The sequence below is a fragment of the Asterias rubens genome, chromosome 9 (assembly GCF_902459465.1).
Source record: "Asterias rubens chromosome 9, eAstRub1.3, whole genome shotgun sequence".
Lineage (NCBI taxonomy): Eukaryota > Metazoa > Echinodermata > Asteroidea > Forcipulatida > Asteriidae > Asterias > Asterias rubens.
Window position 1 is genome coordinate 10,954,894 of NC_047070.1, and position 12,521 is coordinate 10,967,414.

The window sequence follows — 12,521 nt, forward strand, 5'->3', positions numbered from 1 at the left end:
GTTCAGTTATCAATCACGCAGATCTATTATTTCCTTTGAAAATGGCGTTGCTCTTCAATGAAAATTTGTGTTGACTGAGTTGCCTGATATGATCGAAAAGAATTCGCAGCCTTAAAGTAGATCATGGCCATGAGTCGAGGAAATACTCTGTGAAAGATGAGGGTCGAAACGGTTTTTCCCCTTTGTTTCTCTACGAAATTTGGCCCAACTTGCAAAGCAGTCGAAGTAAAAACTTCAATAAACCCACCCATATCAACAGATTGTTTTTTTCTATAGTTGTAACTAAACCTTAAACCTAGCAAATCAGTTTTGTATCTAGTAGGCATTTCCACACCAAGGGTTATACAGGTGGGGTGGCAATTTCGTCTGGATACTCCGGCGGGCGTATCCCCGGGGTTTTATGTCATCCCTAATGTTTCGGACCGAAGCTGACCTACCCCCATCCCCCCCCCCCCCCCTCCCAAAAAAAAAAAAATGTAATACAAATTAAAACACAGAAAGGTTGAGAATGCACACAAGGATTTTATTATTTTAAATTTCCGCAAACTTACTTTATTTTGAAAAAGGGTGATCCTGCTCAGCAAATAGACACAGAAAGGCACCAAATTAGTCTTAAGTGAAAGATATAATAATTAATATATTCACAATGCCTAAATCCCAAAAGACCTAACAGTGCTCTCTGAAATCAGTAGACAAAAATATAAAAACGTAGGAGTCACCCACTTCTAAAGTGTATACTGGCCCACTGGGTAATTTTTGTTGGCGCTGTCATTGCCCCCTTCCACAAAAAGTCATTAGTGATAGCACGTGTATGTATCAACTTTCAAAAATCAAGTCATATTCCACACGGAAAACTAACTGGCTACATTTGAAACAATTATTTGGTGTTGAACAAATTTATTTGCATAACAATATTTTCCTCACTTTAGAGGGCCTACTATCCGGTTTATTCCAGCAATTTACTAAAATAAAAACTTCGCTTGTCTTTTGAGTAATAACGAGCTGACTGGATAAAGAAAGTTATTCTGAAAAGAAGAACACAATATAAATGTGGTGCATTCAGGCTCAAGAGTTTTTGTATAATATTATGCGCCTATGTTTGGAAACGAATGGGAAATAATCGTAGACGACGCCCCCCACAGGGCGCGTCAGATCCGCCAGTCACACTCTGAAGTTTTCACAAGCTACCTAGCTAGCTATTGAGGGCGGTATTTAACAACTCCATTAAAAAATACATAGTTTTTGCATTTCTTTGTTTGTTTGTACGACGTGAAAATTGCAGTGATGTTCCAGAGTGACTCATGAATCAGCACTCAGAAATGTGGGTGGCTGACAAGAACAAGGAATAAAAGAGCGTGAAAACACTACGCCACACTTTGAGTCTGAGCCTTTACAACTAAATGAAAACAACGCTGGTTTAGTCTTTAAAAAGTTTTTCTCTGGTTTTGGTTGGGAAAGGCAAACCTTACTGCGGGCAGAAAGGTTAGTGTCGTCAACCAACGGCCACCCATCCTCAACCCATGGAGGTATAATTCTACCTCCATGCTCGACCCAACCCAGTCACCACCACATTCCACTACATGTAACATAGGATAAGGAATTCGTAACGTAGACACTGTATTACTGTACATTGTGTAGTTAACACAAGCGAGTGAAAGGTAAGTCACCTTTTTCTATCTACTTTATTGGTTTTTTTTATTATATTTTAAACAAGCATGAGGCTATTGCCTTATTGATATTATTAATTTGGTAATCATTTGCCAAGCATAAATTAAAGTACACATGACACCCCCCCAACACAGTTGAAATAAACTGATGACCAGACAGAGTATTATGCTAGTAATACATGGGTACAGTCATGGAGCAATTGCTCCATGGTACAGTACAACAGTTAACTTTTATTCAGAATACAACTAAATCCACTGGCTCGATATTAATTTGCTATTGCCAAGCATAAGTACACATGACACTCGCCTACTTCAGTATAGGCCTATGGCTCTGCTGTGGAGCTTTATGGTTTCTAGAAGTAACATATCCTGGTGTCATGTGTTTTCAGTTCGATAACAGGAAAATTGTTCACAATCAAAAACTAAATATTTTTTTTTCAAATCATCTAACAACACTTTCACTTCGTGGTGTATTGAAATTTTTTAAGTTTTGGTTTTACGTTGCGAGAGACAGTCCGCCATTAACAGTGCTTCTGCATGCACGACATTGGAGCAACGTCTTCACACCTTTCATTGGTTGGTATTTTATTGAATATTCAGAAGCTAGTATGGTGCGCAAAAAAAAATCAAAAATATTGTTCAATTACTACTTAACAAATTTAATTACATTTTTGTCCTAAGGCATTATGGCTACTATATTAGAATCCAGAGATATCATAAGGCATGAAAGTAAAACACCCCCCCCCCCCCCCCCCCCCCCTTGATGCACTCACACTTCATAACAGTCTGTTTTCCCTGGTCCTACTACTTGCCGTCAACTCGCCGACTTGCCGTCAACTCGCCGTCAACTCATTTTCGTGCCGTCAACTCATTAAATTTACATGAAAAATTTATAAATGGGACACGGAAGTGTTAAGTTTGGGCTAAACTACATTTTTCTCATGGTTTTCGGTAAAAATTCATTCACAAAAACGACTTTGTGTTGATAGAAATAAAGTACCAATCATTGACATCTTGGGCCAAGACTAATCAATGTGAAAAAGCAAGATGGCGGCCGACGGTTTTGCTGTTTCGAGATATTTTTTTCACGAGAAAAAAACTCAATTTTTATTCCGAAATATGACCTAAAACTTTCGCGAATTCTCTTTGAGCTGATACTTTACAGTTCTATGCTTCTTTTGTGGGTTTTAAATGTATATTGGAGGAGTTGACGGCGAGTTGACGGCGCAAGTGAGTTGACGGCGAGTTGACGGCGAGTTGACGGCAAGTAGTAGGACCCGTTTTCCCCCATTTCAGACCAGTAATGTTTGGTTTCAGGAGATAAGAAACCAATCTATGATATTTTCTCTTTATATTTATTACGCTTATCGAAATTTATTACAGTATGCAGTAAATCAATAAAAAAAAATTTTGTCAATTTTCACTTAAAATATTTTAATATTTTCCCCACATTTGCACACCATAGAATCCCAAATAGTAACCACCTCACGTGATCCATCTAGTGACTAAAGCAGAATGAAACTCAATCTAGCAGATAGTAACTTTGTTTTGAACTTTCGAGGTTGGATGATGTTTCTTTGACTCATTTGAATGTTGGCATAATAATGCACTAGTGATTAGTACCAAAAATCAATCATTTTATAAATGTTTGAGCATAACCAACGACAGGAAACTTAAGTTTAGTCAGTTTAGTCAGATTAAGTGTGACCCATACAGGCCCAATCACCTCCATGCCCCTGGTCATTGCCTTTGAAATGTTCAAAATTGACATCCAGTGAGCTGCCCTTTAGGCCCCTATGTACCGAGAAATATTTGCCTCTGCCTAGCACTAACACTGTAACAGAAACAAAGTTGATGGCTGGGGCCTGATTGTGCGCGAATACATGATTCCGAATGCCAGTTAAAACACCGGCCAACCAGTCAGAATTCTTTCCAAGTGGTCCAGCTGGCTAGTTCAGTGTTGAGAAGCATACACATGTACCTATTTCATTTGAATATTGGCTTGTTAGGAACTGATTTCATCTGGTAATTTTGCATTTTAGCAAAATATTTTGACTAAAAAGATTTTCCCAGGTTGTATCGTAATTTGGGTGTGATCCCTGGCTACACGGCAGTTAACGGTTTTATGGCTTCTGACCGGCACCCCCGAACAAAGATATTGACAAAATAGGGACACCGCCAATATAGGGCTAGATAGCTCAGTTGGTAGAGCGCCGGCACGTTAATCCGGAGGTCGTTGGTTCGAATCCCACTCTAGTCAATTCTTTGTTCAACCCCAAAAATCATTTACAAATTTACCCAGTCAGTTTCCCTTGTGGTTTATATTGATATAAAAAGATTTTGTGCACAGTGAATGCTAATTATTGAGTACAGTGTACACTGTACTCAATAATTAGCATTCACTGTGCACAAAATCTTTTTATAGCAAATGATGATTTTTGAGACTGACACACTTCATTGTACAAGGGAATAAGGGAAAATCATTCAGTACTTGTAGAAAATCTGAGGACTCGTGAAAAGACTTACATGTAGCTAACTGTGCCTTCTGGCTGGTGACTAGAATCATTAAGGGCCAACCCGGTTATGCTATTTTTGTGTAACAGTAATACGTGTAGCACCCACCTTAAGAAAGTTCTGTCCACAATTTGTTGTTACTCCAAACAATTAGTTCTAATCAGCGTTTCATTTAAAATACACACATTGTTTCCACAGTTCGGAATCGTGGATTGAGTGTAACTCAATCAGGACCTAAACCTCATTGCACAGGAAATGTGTAAGTTACACCGTTGTTATTGTCCAGAAAAAAGACAGTGTATCGTTGAGCAATCAGCTCCGAAAGATTTCAATTCCTTTTGTTGTCTTCTTTTACAATGGAAGATGGGTACCATGCCTCATCAGTTTCCAAAAATGCATTTGAAGTGTGTGCAGCATCACTAGGAATTTGTGCCAAGTTGGGTTTTCCTGCCCTTGACCATGTTGACAGGCCTGTCGTTTTTGAAAGGGCAATGGCACCAAGGCATTTTCTACTCAGTTAACTGGTTAAGGGCACCCTGAAGAAATTGTAAATTTCTACCGATTTCAAGGGCACCGAGGCATTTTACCAAAAGGCATGGAGGCAATTGCTTTGTTGCCTCCATGAAGTATTGATCAGGCATCCCTTGAATTTATTTTTACGAAGAATACAAACTTGTAAACAGGTCTTGCTCTTGATACTTGAGGAGGGTTCCTTTCACTGCCTCCGCCCCCCTCCCAATCCAAGGTCTCTTGATTAATAAGATCCTGGAGCCCCCCTGACAGCTTTTTGTCTTGTTAACGGTTTTCTATTTTCGTGGCTGAAGGGGGGAAGTGAGCTCAAATTGACAATCAAGATAATTGCCTCCAATGTAAATTGGCATGTTGTAAATTGACTTACAATTAAAGAGTCGGTAGACCCAGTTCAAGTAATTAACCATCAAAAATATTATATTTGGGATGGATTATTATTTATTGGTTGAACGTTCATTTCGATGGATACCATGGACTGTGTAAGTAGTTCTGGTAGAGTACAAATGCCCTGTCACATGTTTTAGACAAATGTGGAAGTGTCGTGGCCATGCAGTTAAGAACACCGAATTGGTGTTTCTTATCAGCAGAGTGTGGGTTTGAATCCCCAGCCGTGACACTTGCTTCGTCCTTCGGATGGGACACAAAGCCGTTGGTCCCATGTTCACAAAAGAACCCAAGTGCACTTATCGAAAATAGAAGCTGGACAGCACCTTGTAAACCCTTTAAGGTGCTAAATAATAAGGTGATTTTTGGGGTTGAACAAAGAATTGACTAGAGTGGGATTCGAACCAACGACCTCCGGATTAACGTGCTGGAGGTCGTTGGTTCGAATCCCACTCTAGTCAATTCTTTGTTCAACCCCAAAAATCATTTACAAATTTACCCAGTCAGTTTCCCTTGTGGTTTATATTGATAAATAATAAGGTCTCAGAATTCATTGAACTTTCAATAACTTCTCTTTCTGTATTTAAATACGGGGGGGGGGGGGGGGGGGGGATAATAAGTGCTTTGAGTACCTTGTTGGTAGATATGTGCGCTATATTAGACTTTGATATTATTGTTATTACTAAATGTTAAAAAGATTATTAAATGTTAAAATAACAAAAAGGCATACACTGTACATGTACTCCTGTGGTGGAAGGTCATCCATCCATAATTAGTGCAATAAACATTGAATTCCCCTACCCAGTACATGTACGTGTACACTACAGTTTTTTAAGGCCCAAATATTTTAGTGCGTACCTGCAACTTTTCTGAACTTTTCTAAATGCTGTCAAAGGAGTATCTACTGGAAGTAACGTGGGACCATTGTGTGGAAGCTAAAATCATGAATATTTGTACGTGGAGGTTCCTCCACTAAGTCCACACACAGTTGGCCCACCAGCAGTTGTAAATGCAAAGGAAATACAATGTTTCTTTTAATTTACTCTGGTTGTGTTGCCAAGGATTCTCAGAAATGCGAACAAACTGTACAATAGCCAAGTACCCAATGGAGCGAAGACAAGGAAGGAAGTTTCAGTTTTAGGTGTGGGAGGAAAACTCCATGCAGAGAACTACATGATGTATTCCAGGGAAAACCCACGCACTCCACGCAGTCAGGTAGAGATTTAAACCCCAATGTATGTATGCAGTGCCCATGGTGTGATTCAAACCCAGGGTCTTAGAGGTGGAAGGCTTGGAAAGATCATGACGTACCACTACCCCATCCCAACCGCGACTTAACATCAGTGGCAGTGAAGTGCAGACATTTGTATTGTACAGTATGTTAACTTGCCAAGATGATTCAGGGATAGATACTAGGGCGACTAGTGAAATTTACAACTCGATGCTCGACTAGTCGCGCCTCAAATAGTCGCAACTTCGACACTAGTCGCAACTCATTTTTTAATTCCCAATATGCATTGCGGCAGGCGCAATATTAAAATTTACACTGAAAGGATTGAAGGATTGTGTTATTGATGTCTGATTGTGGTTCGTACATATACCGTGTACAGTACGTACATGTCACTGTACACATTACACTGTATGTTGTCTTGAATAGTCGTGAGCGACACAATTAGTTCACCAAACCGGTAGTCACGACTATTTTTGTAATAGTCACAACTATTTTTGGAGTTGTCATGGCCGCACAGTTTTTAACCAGGTAGTTGAAAACCATGCAGTAGGTATGACTCGGCTAAGCAATCAATAGTTGAGACTACGACACTAGTCGCACTAGTTGCAAAGGGGTGGATTTCACAAAGAGCTACATGTAGGACTAGTCCTAAGTTAGAACTTGTCTTAGCAGATATGAAAAACTCTAAAAGAAGGCTAGTACTAAGTTAGGTAGAGTAACTCGTCCTAACTCGAGGTAATACTAGTCTTAACTCTTTGTAAAATTCACTGCAGGCCTAATTGATACAAAAAGAGAATCTCCACTTAACCACACCAAGGCCACACGTCATGACAATTGTATGCACAGTATGAATCCTTGGGATCTGAGGACTTTAAACAAAAGGGATCGGTTGTTTTGACTAAGCTGGAAACATTGCTTCGCTTTGTGTACAAAACCAACCGGGATGTTGCTAATCAGAACACCAAGTCCAAACAAACAGACAAATTCCTTAATTTACAAGGTCGACAAATGTGTGTACAGTCCTTGAATTAACCCATGGCACCCACAGCATCTGCCATGTGATGCAATTTGCTGCGATGAGTGAGTGCTCTTTTGCAAAATTCCAATACAAATTTTGCTTCTTACTGTCAAGAAATTCTGCAGTGCCCCCCTTCATTTGGAGAGCGATCATTCAGGGCTTGCTTGTTTGTGTGTATTTGATTTGAAAGCATGTTCCATTTTTTTATCAGTGCAAATTGTTGTGGTTGCCACCGACACTTATTCTTAATAGACCTTATGCATTGACGTCATCCAGCCGCCATCTTTGAGGTCAAACGGTGACGAAACAATCGAAACGCACATAGATTGGCCAATGAACAACCTCCTTTTGACCTCAATGCGGGGGCGCCGTACTGAAATGGCGTCATGTGCATAAGGTCTATTCTAACTATTATATGTATGCCCCTCTCATTCTGTTCTCAAGTTATCCTCATCATGGCGAAGCCTTTTGGAGCACTAGGGTTGCCCAGGGCCCAATTTCATAGAGCTGCTTAAGCACAAAATTCTGCTTTTAAAGCAAAATAATCAATGCTTAGTAAAATCAAAATACCGGCCAAGACTCCACTCAATTGTTATGCTAAGTTAGTAAACAATAGCTCAATACCAGTCACAAGCAATGTTTATGACACAAGCAATGTTTATTTTGGCCAGTAACATGTGTAAAAAAGGCGAGCTATTTTCGTGCTTAACCAAATTTTTTGCTTAAAGCCATTGGACCCTTTCGGTAAACAGTATTGTCCAAGGCCCACACTTCGTGTATCACAACTTCTATATCAAATAACAAACCTGTGAAAATTTGGGCTTAATCGGTCATCGGAGTCTGGAGAAAATAACGGGAAAACCCACCCTTGTATCCGCGCGTTTCGCCGTGTCATGACATGTGTTTAAAATAAATCCGTAATTCTCGTTAACGAGAATTGATATTGTTTTACTGTTTTCTCAAAAAGTAAAGCATTTCATGGAATAATATTTCAAGAGAAGTATTTCACCACTACCTTCTGTAAACCCTGTAAGTTATTTGTAAATCTGTGAACTTTTTTCTTTTTTCTGTACCGAAAGGGTCCAATGGCTTTAAGCAGCTCTATGAAATTGGCCCTGAGGTTGTATCCTAGCTCTATGCATACATGTAGCACTATAGGTGTGTAATGTGTATGTGATGGTTTGAGATGCTGCTTGAACAATCTGCAGCCATTCCCAACCACACCAGACAACACTGGGGCGAACCCTTTCCCTTTTTAAAGGGAAGGTACACGTTTGGTAATAACTCAAAACAATATTAACTTAAAAACTGACTTGGTAACGAGCATTGGAGAGCTGTTGATCATATAAAATATTGTGGGAAATGACTCCCTCTGAAGTAACGTAGTTTTTGAGAAAGAGGTAATTTCTCACTAAAATAATAAAAGACTTCTTGGTTTTAAAAGCACTAATAGTGCATTCTGGAAAGGTTTTATCTGTATTATGAAATTAGTCATTGCGTATTGGTCGGCACACAATATGGTGTATCAGCCTGATTTACTAGTTCGTGCATGGAGAACCCCAGTGCATATTATTATTAGGCATAGGTCCCCTATCATTATTTTTCATCTTTGTGATTTGTTGTTTTATACATATGGCTTTTTGGGTCGTGCCTCCCAACATCCATTTGTAAACTCTAAATCAAATAATTATTTGCGAGGATCTGCATCAGTATGCCTTTACAGCGTACAGCATACAACAACTGACATTAAAATGTTTGAGATCTAGTTTAGGAGCATTGATTTATAATTTGCATACATTTACATGAGTTGAGGCAGGTTTTCACGTTGATGTTCGGGATTTGCATTTGTTAAATTATTGATTACCATATTGACTCGCACAACAACCTTAATTCTTACCGTTAAATTTCCAGAATCGACAGCTTGTACGTAGGCCTGTTCAGTATGAGTAAAGCCAACTAAATGCATCCATACACTGTAGCTACATTCATGTGTAGGCGACTACCATAAAAATGTATGTGGGCTACACAGGTGTACACATACAATACGTGTACATTCAGACAGCATCTGAAAAATTGCGTTTAGCTTGGGGCAGCCATAAAATACATAGTATAGCCTAACTTGCACTCAGACAGCTAAAAACCTGATCCGTTTACCAATTTACCCGATTACTACAACCTACACACACACTCGTACACACATTCACACGAGTACATGTAGTTACTTGACCATTGTACTAGCCCCATGTACATGTAGTTTTTGATTTGTTGGACCTTAGAAAATCTGAAAAATTGTGGTTATTGCCCTAAAAGTCTATTTATGCCTACATGTATTCTTCAAACACCATGGATACATTGAAGGTCAGCCCTTACTCTTAAATAAAAATCTTCCTATTTTTTCCACAGGACCAAATATCAATATCATGCCTGACGTACAAGTATGAACGTATACAATGTCTGTACACACAGCAGGCCTACGACAGAATAAAATAATAAAACCAATGTAAACAGTATCCTGAAAAGGATGAACCCGGAATTCTCATTGTTTGCTTTTGCACCATTATCTCCTTATCCATGCAGATATTTGCTATGATCCAACCAGGATGTGGAATTGTGAAATTCACACAACAAGTGGTCGTCATCAGATAACAATTGTCTTGCATACTATCATTGTCATACACCTTTATACAACCGCAGGCTTAAAGGCAGTGGACACTATTGGTAATTTACTCAAAATAATTATCATCATAAAACTTTTTCTTGATTACGAGTAATGGGGAGAGGTTGATGGTATAAAACATTGTGAGAAACAGCTCCCTCTGAAGTGACGTAGTTTTCGAGAAAGAAGTAATTTTCCACGAATTTGATTTCGAGACCTCAAGTTTAGAATTTGAGGTCCCGAAATCAAGCATCAGAAAGCACACAACTTCGCGTGACAAGGGTGTTTTTTTCTTTCATTATTATCTCACAAATTCAACTGTGAAGACTAGTCTTTGACAATTACCAATAGTGTCCACTGTCTTTAAAACCATTAGTTTTTTTGCATATCTGGCAAGTACATTGTGTAAGCACATGACTAAACAAATCTTGGGTGTTTTCTTTTTGCAATTGAAAAATAACACCTCATCGTGTGATATCTTTTATAAATAAATACAAAATTGCGTTCATTCCAATGTTGACTTTGTGATGAGTATCAAAGTTCATTCATACAGTGTATACACCCATAAGACAAAATAATATATAGAAATATTCTTTGAGTGCTTGCTCAAATATTATTAATGTGGTTTCACTCTTGGAGCCATTTTTTTTTTATAAGTAGTGTTCATCAGTGTTACATTTTTAATCTTTGTGTACAACTTACCTGTTATTTTTTGTCTGTAATGTATCTTTGTCAATAGGGCCTACTCCGTAGCCTTTTTGAATTGTAAAGTGCATCGATGGATCTGTGATCCAGAATGCGCCATGCTGTTTTATTATTATTTTTATTATAAAAAAAAAGAACAGTGAGGGCTGCTGTCAGAAAATTCTTGTTCCAGGTACATGTACAGTGTAGTAATGTACAACATTTGAGCTTTTAAGGCAGTGGACACTACTGGTAACTACTCAAAATAATTATTCGCATAAAACCTTTCTTGGTAACAAGTAATGGGGAGAGGTTGATAGTATAAAACTTTGTGAGAAACAGCTCCCTCTGAAGTAATGTAGTTTTTGCAGAAAGAAGTAATTTTCCACGAATTTGATTTTGAGACCTCAGATTTAGAATTTGAGGTCTCAAAATCAAGCATCTGAAAGCACACAACTTCGTGTGACACGGGTGTTTTTTTCTTTCATTATTATCTTGCAACTTTGATGACCAATCGAGCTCAAACTTTCACAGGTTTGTTATTGTATGCATGTTGAGATACACCAACTGTGAAGGCTAGTCTTTGAAAATTACTAATAGTGTCCAGTGTCTTTAAGAGATCTGTGTTCTTGCCTCCGTGATGAATTCTTATCTCCATGATGAGTATCCCTTTCATGTCACAAACAATCCAATGTGTGTTGCTTTCAATAAGCCTTGTACTCTGATGATTGTAATGATTGCCAAGTAATCATGCCTTTACTGCAGATTATTTCTGACTTGTCACTTTTTTAAGCCCTGCATTCAACAATGTTCAAAGCTGTGCCTGTTATAAATCCCTTATTTTTTTTAATGATTTGGTGTATAGTTGTTTTGTTCATGTTTTATTGGCTCTTCCCTTTTCTCTAATGCCTGCCTCAATCAAGGTTTTAGTAATGTTTTTGTAGTAGAATGCTTTCTAAGCTTGGGCGATATCACGATATTATCGAATATCGCAATATTAATTTGGAAACGATTTCGATATCGGATGGATTTGGTTTTAATCAAAATATCGATATATAGCGATATATCGCGATAATCGCGATAATCGCGATATATCGCAATATCGATTAAATATCACGATGTATTTCCTAGCTGAGACATCTTGCACCCCATAGGTTTGGAGTCAAACCAGAAGAATAGGTCATTAGAACACCTCTCCTATGCTATATATGACTGTCTCTTCTACAACTTTCACTTGGAGTTTGAAGACTGATGATGTCAAATTTCATTAATCGCGATTATATCGAATATCGGGATATATTGTCGGCGATATATCGTGAATAAAATAAATCGATATCGCCCAAGCTTTGCGTTCCTGTATTGTAAGCACCTTGATTATTTTTAGATTGTTTATTTTTTTTAGTCCAACCATGGTCCAACGGTCCAACCATACTTTGTATTTTTCTGTGGTTGCAAATAAATAAATAAATCCAACAACCTGGAGTGGTCAACCCCTCCATAAAGCCATACCGACATGACAACATCTTTGTACTACGTGTCTGTTGTTTTGGGCTATTTACTGCTGCACCCCACTAAATAAGCACTCATTTGTCTTGGTTCTGGACTTTCAGGTGTTTACAAGATCAGGATTTTCCTGATTTCATGATTCTCTCAAAAATTGGTTTCTTGAAGACGTATGAAGCAACCCCCAAAAGGGAGATAAAAAAAGCTCCCGTTTGAAAACCTGTAGTTTTGAATTTTTGGTGATGTATGGTACATGTATTTTTATGTAGAATTGTAAACTTCCTAATCGGAGTTTCTGGGTCTGGAATAAGGGGAAACCCAGGTCTGCAAGCC

At 38.5% G+C, this 12,521-nt stretch overlaps 1 protein-coding gene across 1 annotated transcript in view; it reads left to right on the forward strand.

Annotated features, from left to right (window-relative positions):
- Positions 1-1,244: 1,244 nt before the first annotated feature.
- Positions 1,245-12,521, forward strand: part of LOC117294744 (prominin-1-A-like) — an 81,102-nt gene continuing 69,825 nt past the window's right edge. The window contains exon 1 of the mRNA XM_033777259.1: positions 1,245-1,658. The gene's annotated coding sequence lies outside the window, so the exon portion shown is untranslated. The remainder of the gene's footprint in view (positions 1,659-12,521) is intronic.